This window comes from Macrobrachium rosenbergii, chromosome 5 (assembly GCF_040412425.1).
Source record: "Macrobrachium rosenbergii isolate ZJJX-2024 chromosome 5, ASM4041242v1, whole genome shotgun sequence".
In the NCBI taxonomy this organism is placed as follows: domain Eukaryota; kingdom Metazoa; phylum Arthropoda; class Malacostraca; order Decapoda; family Palaemonidae; genus Macrobrachium; species Macrobrachium rosenbergii.
In genome coordinates, this window is record NC_089745.1 from 63,962,272 (window position 1) to 63,975,627 (window position 13,356).

Genomic DNA, 13,356 nt, shown 5'->3' on the forward strand with positions numbered 1-13,356 from the left:
ATATATAATGCATCACCAAACGTTTCCTTTATAATTTAGGTCTTATCGCAGGGGAGGGGATATGGTTTCCATTCATTCCTGTTTACACATAACTTGCCCTTACCAAAGTGACCTGAATGAATAATAAAACAAAAACACATGCAAACAAACACTAGGCTGAGGTTGCATGGCAAAACACCGTCGCTCTGTGACTAACAACTCAGGTGTTTATTGCAGACTTTAGAGGCTATCAACGTATAATCTGTAGTTGAGCGGAGGCCGTTCATAACTGAAATTCTCAATCATTTCATTATCGATGTAGGCAGCCTATGAATAAGCAAAGCTTGTTTGCTGAATTGGTAAAACCATGTCCCCCCAATACAGGCATTTAGTATTAACAATCTCTCGGTTTCACTCATCTGCGCTAGAGGGACTCATGCGATATTCTGGTTCTCCAAATAATGTACAAGAACTGTCGCAGAATAATTGGAGATGCCTCAACTAGAGTAAACGGGATTGTATGACGTACCCGAATTATTCAAGAGACTCATGGGAAACTTGAGAAATGTTAGTAGTAATCAGCAAAGGTTGTTGAAACACTTCATGTTTATTGGTCGTACTGAACCATAAAGGATTTTTTAGAGAATAACCTGGATCAAACACTCAATGGGAGAAGCAAAGCATGAGAGGGAATTTGCCTTAACAGAGCAAAGTAACTATTGTGGCTCGGGCGCCATAAAAATCAATTATAATTGCCGCATAGCTACCATAGGTTAAAAGAAGCTGAATATATACGTGTTTGGATATATTGAAAAATATCGAATTTAGTGGAAGACGACGTCATCTATGTACTGCAGATAATCACACGCACCCTAACTTAGCAAAATATTTTGACCAAAGCTAACGACTCCAATAACTTCAAATTTGAAAGATTAAAAATGACTTCATTCTTCAGCTGGGTAATTATTCAGACTCGGGAAAATATTCAACCCGCTGCTCAAAAGACAATTTGTCAAGACCAAAATAATCCCAGGCAACGTGCATAATAACAATACATTTTTCCTAGGGCAAATCCTCTTCAAAATAAAATAAAACTTGGTTGTTTGGGTTAAAAAAAAAGTAAATTACTTAGAATAGTTTTCCCCTTTTCTCCTCAAGTACATGATAAAGAAAAATTCGAATACCCAGTACTATGAAATTTCCATAACCAAATACTTCACAAAGTAAAAGTGCATTGTTATTAATGACCATAGTTCTTAGCTTTATCTACTATCGTGACAACGCCGTAAATGCTTTCAAGTACCTTTACCATTCATATTAATAGCAGAATACTGTACCTGAAAGCATTTTATCCTTATGAATTGCTCTGCACTGTCACTTGACAAGGAAATTTTTGTTCGTTCATTTTGTGATGTCAAAAATTTTTCATAAAGATGTTTTCCATTTTGCACAAAAATTTTTAAAAATATCGGTGAAATGTCTCATCTGTGCTTGAATTTCATAAATAATACTCCATTTACTAATAAAAAGAAATAAGAAACGAGTACGCTAACCGTTCCTTTTAGTTAATCTGAGACTTAGTAAAGCATTAGCAAACATGCTTACGTTAGAGGAATCTCAGTTCTAAGCGAAATGGCAAAAAGTTGTACAAGAACTTGGTAAAACTGTTGCACCACTCCATAATCTACTCTGGCTACTTTTAATAGGGAGCAACACTGCAATAAATGACGAGTTCTCTGCGCAAATAAAACATTAAATTCAAATGGGCATCTTTTCCGCATACTTTTATGGGAAAAGGATATGTGAAATCTGAAAACTGTTCTCTCTCTCTCTCTCTCTCTCTCTCTCTCTCTCTAAATAAATAAATAAATAAATATAACAAAAAATGCTTATATAACTTGTAAATTACAGGAATATATGTTCCTCTATTTTTTTTAATTGCAATCTTACATCTCCATACAAAAAGAGCATATCTTAAAGTGGAAAAGATCAATTAGATATAACGGATTAAAGTGACTGTAGACAGCAGGGCGTAACTGGACTTTCCAGAACCACGATCGATACGCGAGAGCCACCATCATTGAAAAATAACTGATAAAAAATCAGCACGGCTACGTAAGTAAGTATACTTGTGAATTTGTATTTGGCTAATTCAACAGTGTATAAAAGGAAACACTTGAAAGAACTATAATAAAGTACACAAAGAACTTGATATCCACAGAACAAGGGTGCATGAGAGTCTTTACAGAAGAATTCGGTCGAAACAATTCTCATTCCTTATCACCATTCCTCGGTAGTATAGTGGTTAGTATCCCCGCCTGTCACGCGGGAGACCGGGGTTCGATTCCCCGCCGGGGAGGAAAGTCTTTTTGTGTTATGTTTTCCCTAATCACCAATTGTATTTTATGCAATTAGTTCTAGACAGTTACAACAGACGGTATTCTGTTTTTAACTAGGCATTCACAGAAATTTCAGCAGCACTTCTGCAATGAAATCGGAGACAATAGACCTAAACAAACATTCTTTGTTTGAATGGTAATAGAAATGTACCTTCACATATCTCTCTCTCTCTCTCTCTCTCTCTCTCTCTCTTTCCCTCTCTCTCAGAATTTATATTTTGAAGCGTTGAATGTTTTATTTACAAGGAATTCTCCGTTCTTTTCGTAACGGGAAAATGCTCTGTACGTTACTGCAATTTCTATACGATCAAGTTTTTTTCAATTTTGCAATTCATCAACAAAACTTTAGCGTAAATATTGATCGATTAACATTATTCACGCCGATTCAGTATTTATGCATTCCTTAAAAATTTATATAAAGCAATACTGTCATTTTTCAGGCAAGGAATTATCAAACAGAAAATTCATATGCTTTCTTTCATACTATTTACAATTCATATAACAAAAGCGATGAACATTTACGTCATCCCATTTGAAACACTTCAGGTTGTACCAGTTCTTTCCATTACCTATCGTATAATGTTCAGCCTAAAGAAAATAAATCACTTGGTCTTTTCTAATTAACTAAAAAACTTTAAGTAAACACTGCGGGGAAACAAAGCTGGGGTAAGTTCGCCCAAATTTGTCCTGTTCATCATTTATTATATCGAGTGAGGATTTCCTACTATCCACATATGTATAAATAAATCATGCACAAAGTACAACACGATCAACTCACTGTTTATCTATGATCAGAATAACGATGCACTAAAATCAATTACAAAGCTCAACAAGACACTATTCCGTCAATCACCATAGCTGGGGTCATATACTCCAAGGCCCTATCGACTTGACATCAAAGACATCACACTCACTTGGAGAGTTTCGAATCAATTTTACAATGAAAATACAATGAAATGATCTACACAACACCGAAATATATTTACATCCTAAATCATTCTTGCATTCCAAAAATCATAAAACAATTGAAGAGTGAGCTCTGAAAGCGCTGAATAAGTGAAATACTCGTACACATCAAGGGAAGCCAGTATTTCAAAATTAATGGGGACACATTAGTAAAACAATCCCAATAAACGATATTATTGCTTCTTATCTGATGTCAATTTAAAATACATTCGTAATGTATTTCTACAAAACGTTGAGTTATTACCTTTAACATAACTACAATTTATTTTTAAGCAATTCATGGCTTTAAGGAAAATTTCATCGCCGACAACGATAGCTAACGATTAATCTGAAATTTAAGTAACGATTATACTTGAATCCTCATACCTCAAAGGCAGTTTCATTAACTAGCTAGTTTAACCAGGATCGTTGTTGACAATTCCATGCTATATCTCTAACCATTAGACAGTTCCCCACTATGACCATTATTATGCAGACATTCATATGAAATAAACCCAAAAAGAACATCAACGGGCTCACCAAGTTTCCATAGAATAAAACACCCTTTTGTAGAGAAAAGAAAAACAAGAGAAGCGAACGTTAAAATTTAGATGAAATATTCAAATACAGACAAATCTACAAGCAGACTAACATTTGTGCACCAAAATGTCATATGTGAAGAAGCTCATTACAACGTAATGAAACTGGAGTTTGGCTTAACAAAGGGCCCCTTACTAGACAAGCTATTTATATATATATATATATATATATATATATATATATATATATATATATATATATATATATAGCTTAATGATAAATAATATTGCCGGAATTGAACAACAACTCGTCTGGTATTCAACTAGCTATCGTGTAATTTCATAGTAGGTACTCAGTTAGGTCGTTAAATATTTTACTTTTGAGTGGTAGTTTGTTTACATTTCACTATAGTTTTATTTTCATATTTTTATGTTTGTGTTTTTAATTTTTCACGTCTCACCCTTTTAGTTTGTATTTACTTGTTCATTTTATATTTCGTTAGTATTTTTGCTGAAGATTTATTATGACAATTCATTTTATTGTAATTTTGTTGATTCTCATCCTTGTCAGTTTTTAGCCTGATGATGAGGTTTTATACCTGAAAGCTTGTAATAAAGAATGTTCTTCCTGGTCTTGGCAATATTATTTATCATTAAGCTAAGATTTCCAAGTATGCCCAATTACCGAGACTATATATATATATATATATATATATATATATATATATATATATATATATATATATATATATATATATATATATATATATATATATATATATTTATCCACAGGCCAACAGTACGGGCAACTGAATTCAATTACCTATGTCAGGTCCCATAAAAACGAAATATAAGAGAGTTGGAGAGCGGGGGGGGGGAGTGAGGCTAAATCTAAAAAGAAGCCGAGGAATGCTTTGAATAAAATCTTCACTTATGCTTGCAACGTGCTGTCTTTAGTCTGACCACACGTCTTGTTTGACTCATTTAGGAATGAGTCGAACTTAACTCTAAGAACTTACTCGGTATTTCTTTAAAAGGTTCTCCTGTTACTCCAGTTGTTTTCCTTATTTCCGTTACTGATGCTGCTTTGAATATGGGAAGAACTCTGTAATAGAAAACCCATGAAGCCCTTTTCCACAAACATCGCATTTATTAATTAAAGATTTGATGATAAATCAGCTGGCAACGAATAAGAACGAGTCACGACTAAGGATGACCTAATGACATTTGATGTCTCGAAAATACGAAGTGTCTGTCAGGAATTTTGCCTTTTAATCAAATGCGTAACAAGCATCACATTCCTTCCCAGACAGTAGTGTGATGTTAACGACTAACTAATTTATGTAATGATTAGGTTTTTCATAACGGAATGATGCTGGAAAGTAGTTATAAATGGCATATTTTCCTGTATGATTTACAGTTGTAAGCATTTAACAAGCACTTATCCCGCTGTACAGTTTTTTGTGAACTACATTAAACGTTACGTACACTCCAATATGACCACTATATATAATTTGAAAAAGCTAAAGATTTCTTAAGAGTTCCAAATGCTCAAAGGTTAACTACTGTATTAATGTGATTATTCTATGCGCTCCCTTTTTTGTAATGTTTAATACACTCACAAGTCTAACATACACACAGAAACACTCTGTTCATGACGAAAGTGATGAAAAAAAGAGGATGAGCGAAATCATGATGGACAGCATTCAATGCCACTCGTTAATCTCAGTTAACCTTAGGCACATCATTCCTTAAGCCTCTTTTGCAAAGCCATGTTGTAGAAAACTGCTTTTGTAACTTTCAAATCCGGTCTTTCGGGTAAGAGGTGATGAGATACAGGAAAAAAACCCGACTGAAAACAAATTTTCACGAAATATGAAAAAAAATTCGCACTCGCCCTTCCCTCGCACTCTGTATTGGGTTAATCTAAATTTTGCCAAGGAAAAATGAAGAAACGAAAATACAAATAATATGTAAGGAAATGACAACTGGAAATTGGGTTTGAATATTTAGCTCTTCAAAGTTTACATCGAATAAATTGATGTCAACAACGAAATATTGCTTTATTAGAAACATTTTTAAATGGGTGTCACAATATTAGGCTTTATCCCAGATTCTAGACACCCATGATAATAGGCAAACAGCAGTTATAAGCCGGCATATCTTACACATATTCATGAACATACATGCAAAATGTTGGTCACAGTCTTACAGGTTAGCTTCTATGCAAAAGATGTTTAAAAATAGAACAAAATCTGTTATCTGACTCGAATCGTTAACAGTACAGTCGCAACTGACACAAAGGGACTGACCTCTATAGTTAATATAGTCTTCAGTTACAAAAAGAATTGACCCTTAAACTAAACATCTGGACTCACCATCATCCCATTGCGAGGCTTCCTCGTTCGCCAATTCGTCCTTTTCTGTTTTTCTTTCATACATATATGAGCATTTTATTCTGAGGAAGTTTGCTTTGCAATTCAGTATTTTTCAGGCTTTGTAGATGTGGATTTTTATCCAAAATAAAAAATGATAAAAATAATTAGCAGGTATTTACAATACTACACAAGAATTAGTGGCCTATGCACGTCTTGATGTTAAAAGTAACTTGCATAGGTAATAAAGAAAATGCCTTATTTGGGTGGCTATCTAACATAGGAAGGCCAATGACAATTTTTACATGCTTAGCCCGAGGCAAATGAAGTTATAAAGTCAAAATGCCTTTAGGAGAGTATGAATAATTTTTGCCTGGCGAATGAAACTCGTGCCATGTTTATTATGAAAACACGACAACGCTTAGATTAATTTAAATGTACGAACCTGGAAGGGCCCTTCAAACTTCGGATCGGAATAAATAGTTTAAGGGCTGAGGTAAATCCAGACAGCAAGAAGAATACAAATCGTCTCTTCACGTCCAATCGATATAATCGTATCAATGTCTCGTCAAATCTGAATTTGTCAAATCTAAACATACCATAAAAACTGTTAGTTATGCTGCTTTAATAACTGATAATGCATTAGAAGGGACAAGGAATTGATAATTTAAGGGAATGAGAATCTTAGTTGTGAAAGAATCTCGGAAAAAGAGAAAAGAAATATTAAAAAGCCAGGACTGTTGTGGACAGACATCTGATTTTTCAGGTGGATCCTTCACCTAATCAGGGTATGAATATGCAATAGGAAAGTTCTTGAACTTATAAACATACACTGTCGGAGACCACACACACACACACACAGTCTACTAGTCCCGGGTGTTTTGATAAGTCTCGAATTCTACACTTAACAAAGTCTCTCATTCCACTGAACACTCATAATTCTGCTTTGGGCAATGGCCTGTGTTGGAACGAGTCCAGCTTAACCTAAACTAGGTAACCACCACCGGTCTGCAAGCATTACAGGGTTTCTGTCTTTCCTCTTATTTTACTTCTTCACTAAAGAATTATTATCTAAAAAGAATTAATAAATCAAGAACGAAACAGTAACTATAATCAATACCTACAACTAACCAACAAAAAATATCCAAATTTGATTTTGGCGCGTTGCAATTACCACTTGCATTGAGAGCCAGAGCTTATGCCGATGATGATGATGATGATGATGACGGTGTTGCTCTCATCGAATTATTTCGTTTGATGAGAGATCAAAGCTAACTAACTACATGAACTCTAGCTGTCTTTGATATTTCCTCATCGACTATCGACAACAAGAGCTATTGTTGTATAAAAGTTCTGTATTTTCAGAAGCATTTTTAACAGCACTCATATAAAGTTTCATCGATAATTTCATCCGACTCACGCCCACTTTCTCTTTGCCCAGTGAGAGAGAGAGAGAGAGAGAGAGAGAGAGAGAGAGAGAGAGAGAGAGAGAGAGAGAGAGAGAGAGAGAGAGAGAGAGAGAGGTCTCATTGATAAACAATGAGCTGTTGATATATTTATTAATGCGTGCGTACATACACACGCCTGTATATATATATATATATACATACATACATATATATATATTATAAATTGACCTAACTTTTTGGGCTGCGTTAAGAACCATTGCCTCTTGAACAAGAGTTCCAGTAATTCTTTGTATTTTACATGAGAGCTATAAATTCTACTCTCAATCATCTTATTTTATCTAATCTTTGGATTTTAATTTATATATATATATACTGTATATATATATATATATATATATATATATATATATATATATATATATATATATATATATATATATATATATATAATCTTCGTTGTCGTACATGCTAACAGATCTGTCTCATATGATCAAGGAATTTTAAGAGAAGCAAAAGTGCAACAGAAATCTGGAGCTTTTATGTCTAAACTAAGACAATACGTAATAAAATACTAATATTATGAATTCCTATTGAACAATGTATCATTTTGTAAAATGCACAAATTTTCCCAAAATAATTTTAACACTGACATTAAAGCATCCTTCCAACTGAACGATTATTCTGGAAAATCAATAAGTTAATCTCTAAGGTAGGATGATGTTATGTTCATCATTCCTATAATACGACTGAATTAGTGTGGCATCGATGAAGAGATAATCCTGAGTAACATGGGAAGCTCACTGCCAAACATCTCGGGAAATTGGAAGTCACTCTCTGTTTCTAAGCAGGCAACGGTTCGAACCCTGCCGGTGACGAAGCACTTGTCAATTATGATTACCGTTGCGTGAAGTTGTCACAAATGCACTGTGTACTGGGTGTTAACGATATCTGTCGCTGAGTATTTGTGAACATAAAAAATCACGAGTGTATAAGTGAAAAAAAAAAAAAAAAAAAAAAAATATATATATATATATATATATATATATATATATATATATATATATATATATATATACAATACACACACAACTATACAACGTTCAGAGAAAACGGTATTTATACGTACGTTTGTGTATATATACGGCAGAGAGAGAGAGAAAGAGAGAGTCGTGGCGGGAGTAAGCGGACCGGTTGGGGTGATGAGAGAGAGAGAGAGAGAGAGAGAGAGAGAGAGAGAGAGAGAGAGAGAGAGAGAGAGAAAGGGGCTTCGAAAGAAAAAAGGTCTGGGGTAGGAGGGTGAGGAAGGAGGGGTAGACTGCCAGAAACGCAAGAGTGAGAGAAAAGAGAGAGAGAGAGAGAGAGGGAGAGAGAGAGGCAGGATCAGAGAAAGAGCTGGAGGCAAAGAGGGAGTCAAGTTCTGGAATGGCTGCCGTAAGAACTTTTTTCTTTCGCAGGTTAGAGCTATGGGGGGAAAATGAGAGAGAGAAATGGGTAAGATTTCTTTGTAAGTGAGTGAACTGTCGAACAAAAGTAGTTGTTTCAGCAAAGCCTCAATTTGACTGTCTGACATTGAGCGAAAAGAAATGACCGAAGAATTTTCTACAACACTGTCGGGATCTCGGTTGCCGCCTCCACGGAGTGCAGTGCAGTAGGCCTGCCTCATCTTCCCCTTTGGCGGGCAGGGAGGCAAGATGAACGGGGCAGAGCGCTGGAAGGACAACCCAGGCACACAAGGGACGCGGCCTAAAATGATTCCTCCTGGAAGAGCCCCGGGAAGCCGGTCTATTTTTTCTCTCTCCCTCTCTCTTTCTCTTTCTTCTCCTCCTTTCATCCCCTCTTTTATAAAAAAAAGGGTAATGGTTGCTGACAGTTTTTTTCCCCTGCCTTCTCCCTCCCTTCTTTTACTTATCTCCTTTTTTTTATTTTCAACTTTAGTTTTTCTGATGTGGAACGAGAAAACCTTTGAAACCGATATGCTTTCCCGAAATTACCGCTATTCAATAATCATTTATAATAGTTTAATGAAAGCTAACACAGTCTGAAGTTGTTTCAACTACTTCTACAAGAACTACAGATTATGCGTACATTAAGTAATCTAACATTCTAGATCTCGACCTTACGGCAGACAATACCAAGATGTACACTTTATAGAACGTACTAACAAGATCCTTAAGTTAAACATACAGACCCTACAGCATCATACAAAACTGTTTAGTTTTTAGTTACACCTCACAATTTCCTTCAGGGGACGGTTTATATTTGTTCTGTACCATTGTATCATCTTAGATTTCTTACTCCAGTTGTGGTATATAACAGCGCTCTTAATTGTGCCATAGCCTCTATGTTATGGCCTTCAATAATCGTGAAGATGAACTCTTTACTCAATGCTTTCTGACTTATTTACTTCAAATCAGTGATTACTGTTCCCCTCGGTGTAGGTCTAGGAAGCCTTATGGACAGTACATATTTCTCTGGCAGTATTAGTTCCTCGTTGGATGAATCGGTAGAGTTCTCGGCCAGCACTCTACTAGGCTCGAGTTCGAGTCTCCGGACGACCAATGAAGAATTAGAGGAAATTATTTCTCTTGATAGAAATTCATTTCTCGGTATAATGTGGTTCGGATTCCACAATAAGCTGTAGGTCCCGTTGCTAGGTAACCAATTGGTTCTTGGCCACGTAATATAAGTCTAATCCTTCAGGCCAGCCCTAGGAGAGCTGTTAATCAGCTCAGTGGTCTGGTTAAACTAAGGTATACCTAACTTAACTTCTGGCAGTATTTGTGCATATGTTTTTAAGTACTCTGACTGCTTTCATCTACATAGAGGAAAACATTCAGACAGCGTAACAATTGCCATCATATTTTCAAAATCAATTAATAGTTTACACAGTAGAGTGTCATGAAGTAGAATTCGTTCCAAGTCTCAGTTCTCTGCCAAGAACGACGTTTTAGATGTGTAATGGCTTTTTCCTAACCAACAGTTATATCACTAGTTTGGTAATTACTGGAAGCAATCAAAGTTCCTATACGCTGCATATGGAACACAAGCAAAGAGAGTTCTGGGTCCACTAAAATCGCTACCAACATTCTGTTGCTTATCGCTTAAAGACTGAGGGTGAGTTGAAGTACGTAACTTCGAGCCCGAAGTATTTAAGTTTATCTCAACGAATGTTATGGTAAACCACATCAAAAGGACCACTGAAAATGATTTGAACAAGTCTGCTAGAAGGGTTATTTCAGATATATAGCCAGCTATTAAAAATCATTACACGCACCTAATTGTTCTTTGTAGAAAAACTGTCTTTGGAAACCAGTTATTTTGATTCAAAGGACTTGAGTTAGATAACTTCTCAGCTGTCTTCTACAAGTGAGACTGGCATGTACTGTACACTACCGCTAGTAAAATATTGTTCTCCTGCATAGATGAGTTCCTCATTAGATGGGTTGATATCGTACTCGGCTAGCACTCTCCTAGGCCCGCGTTCGATTCTCCGGCTGTCCAATGAAGAATTAGAGGAATTTATTTCTGGTGATAGAAATTCGTTTCTCGGTATAATGTGGTTCGGATTCCACAATAAGCTGTAGGTCCCGTTGCTAGGTAACCAATTGGTTCTTAGCCACGTAAAATAAGTCTAATCCTTCGGGCCAGCCCTAGGAGAGCTGTTATTCAGCTCAGTGGTCTGGTTAAACTAAGGCATACTTAATTTTCCTGCATAGGTGTCAACAGTGTATAGGCTGCATAGGTGTCAACAGTGTATGGGGACCATCATCTTTTTTCAAGAAAATTATCGAAGTTGTGGTTTCTTTTTTTTTTCTTTTTTCTTTAATGTTACCATCATTTAGACCATCGTTGTGAGATACCGTGTTGGGTCATTTTCCACAAACACTTTTTCAACAAAGAACCTCTGTTAGGCTACTGCCTTTAGGACCTCTTCTTTTAAGATGTATAAGGCACCTGCTACTCCAGTGCTAATCGCTAGCATCCATACTGTGTTTAGGCGTCACGCTGCCCTACTACTTGCTTTCATTTCCTTGACTGTGAAACTGAGGTCTTCCTGGCATCGTTACTGATGGCCATGGTCTCAAGTTTAGGTAAAGTGATTATATTGCTTTAAAGTGTCTTCTACCAATAACGTTATTATTCTGAACTATGTTGGTGTTTACGTTATTGATTTATCCTTATTTATTTATTGTTCAATTGCTATTTTTTCAGTTTTCTCTTTTTTCCATATAATCATTCTGTTCTATGGAAACACGCGTTGCAAGTTGATGACTTTTAGAGGATGTCTCCCTCCGTCAGAAGAATGAGAGCACCAAAGAGCAACCATGAAATCACGCAATTAAAATGTATCCCACAACATCTGCCGGAACTCTCACATAATAAGGATGTACGCTAAGGTAAAATTATAAAATTATTTATTCAAGCAATTAGTATAAAGGTGATCAGATATGTCAGAACTGAACAACGTTTGTCCCAATCCAAGATTAACAGCAGCAAGCTTTGGAATCCTCTCCCTACTTTCTACTCCTAGACCTCCAAGTAACCTTTCTTATTTCAGGAGTCAAGCTTATCACGTCCTTATTTTCGTTTCCTTTTTTCTGTCCAAGCCTGCGCCAGATAGGATAAGGAATTGCCTACTCGTCGGTCTTTGCATTCAAGTGGCTCGTGCTTCCACTAACGCGGAAAAGGAAATGCTTTTGGGTCTACATCCTGATCCAGATCCACGTCGGAAACTAATCAAACTCTTCCTCAGACCACTGTCCACCCGTCCACAGTATTTCATCCAAAATCATTAGTAACTTTAGGGAAATAAGGATGGAAAAATAGGGAACAGGACAAACATACAAACAGACATGGAAGAGAGAGTACATAACCTCCGTCTGACTTCTCTGGTGAAGAAAACAAATTTACCCGCAATCGAACGGTAAGATTTGTTATGGAGGTCTAGGCACAGATGATAGCCACACTAGATGAAATAACATAATGTGCGAAGCTCTCCGAAAGAGAATGAAGAAAACAGCAAACCACTCTAGTACCAATGTTATATGAGAACGCTTGCACAGTTAAATATCGCTCAACAGATCAAAGGCAAAGGGAAATACCAAAGGGCGATGACCTTTAGCATGACCCGTGTTTGACCAGAAATACATAAAATAATTTGAAATAAAGACCAATGAAGTTGTTGGCCAGCCTGCCTAAAGCCGCAATTCGTTCCCAAGTCCAAATAAATTTTGGTAAAAATTAAAGAAAGTGAATAATGGGTAGGAGGCGAAAAGGTGTCGCGAGAAACTATCACCAAAAAGGTTCAATAATAAATCTCACATATACATATACAAACACGCACACTAACTAACTATATAATATATATGTATATATATATATATATATATATATATATATATATATATATATATACATACATATATTATATATATATACAGTATGTGTGGTGTGTGTATGTATTTAATATACATATATATATATATATATACATACATACATACATACATATATATACATGTCTCTGTATATGTATGTATATACAGTATGTGTGGTGTGTGTGTGTATGTATTTATGTATATATGCCTTGTTATCCTGTGTGGCGTAAGAAGGACTGAAAGAGTGAAAAATGATGAACAGCAGAAGCAGTGTTAAGCTTACTGGCGCAGGTGAAAGGATGGATCATTGTTTTGAGATGGTCTGGTAACGT

The 13,356-nt window shown here is 35.8% G+C and overlaps 1 non-coding gene across 1 annotated transcript; it reads left to right on the plus strand.

The window, feature by feature from the left end:
- The first annotated feature begins 2,266 nt into the window (after positions 1-2,266).
- On the plus strand, positions 2,267-2,338 carry TRNAD-GUC (transfer RNA aspartic acid (anticodon GUC)). Its single transcript has one exon. It is a non-coding gene; the product is annotated as a tRNA-Asp (tRNA).
- Positions 2,339-13,356: the final 11,018 nt, after the last annotated feature.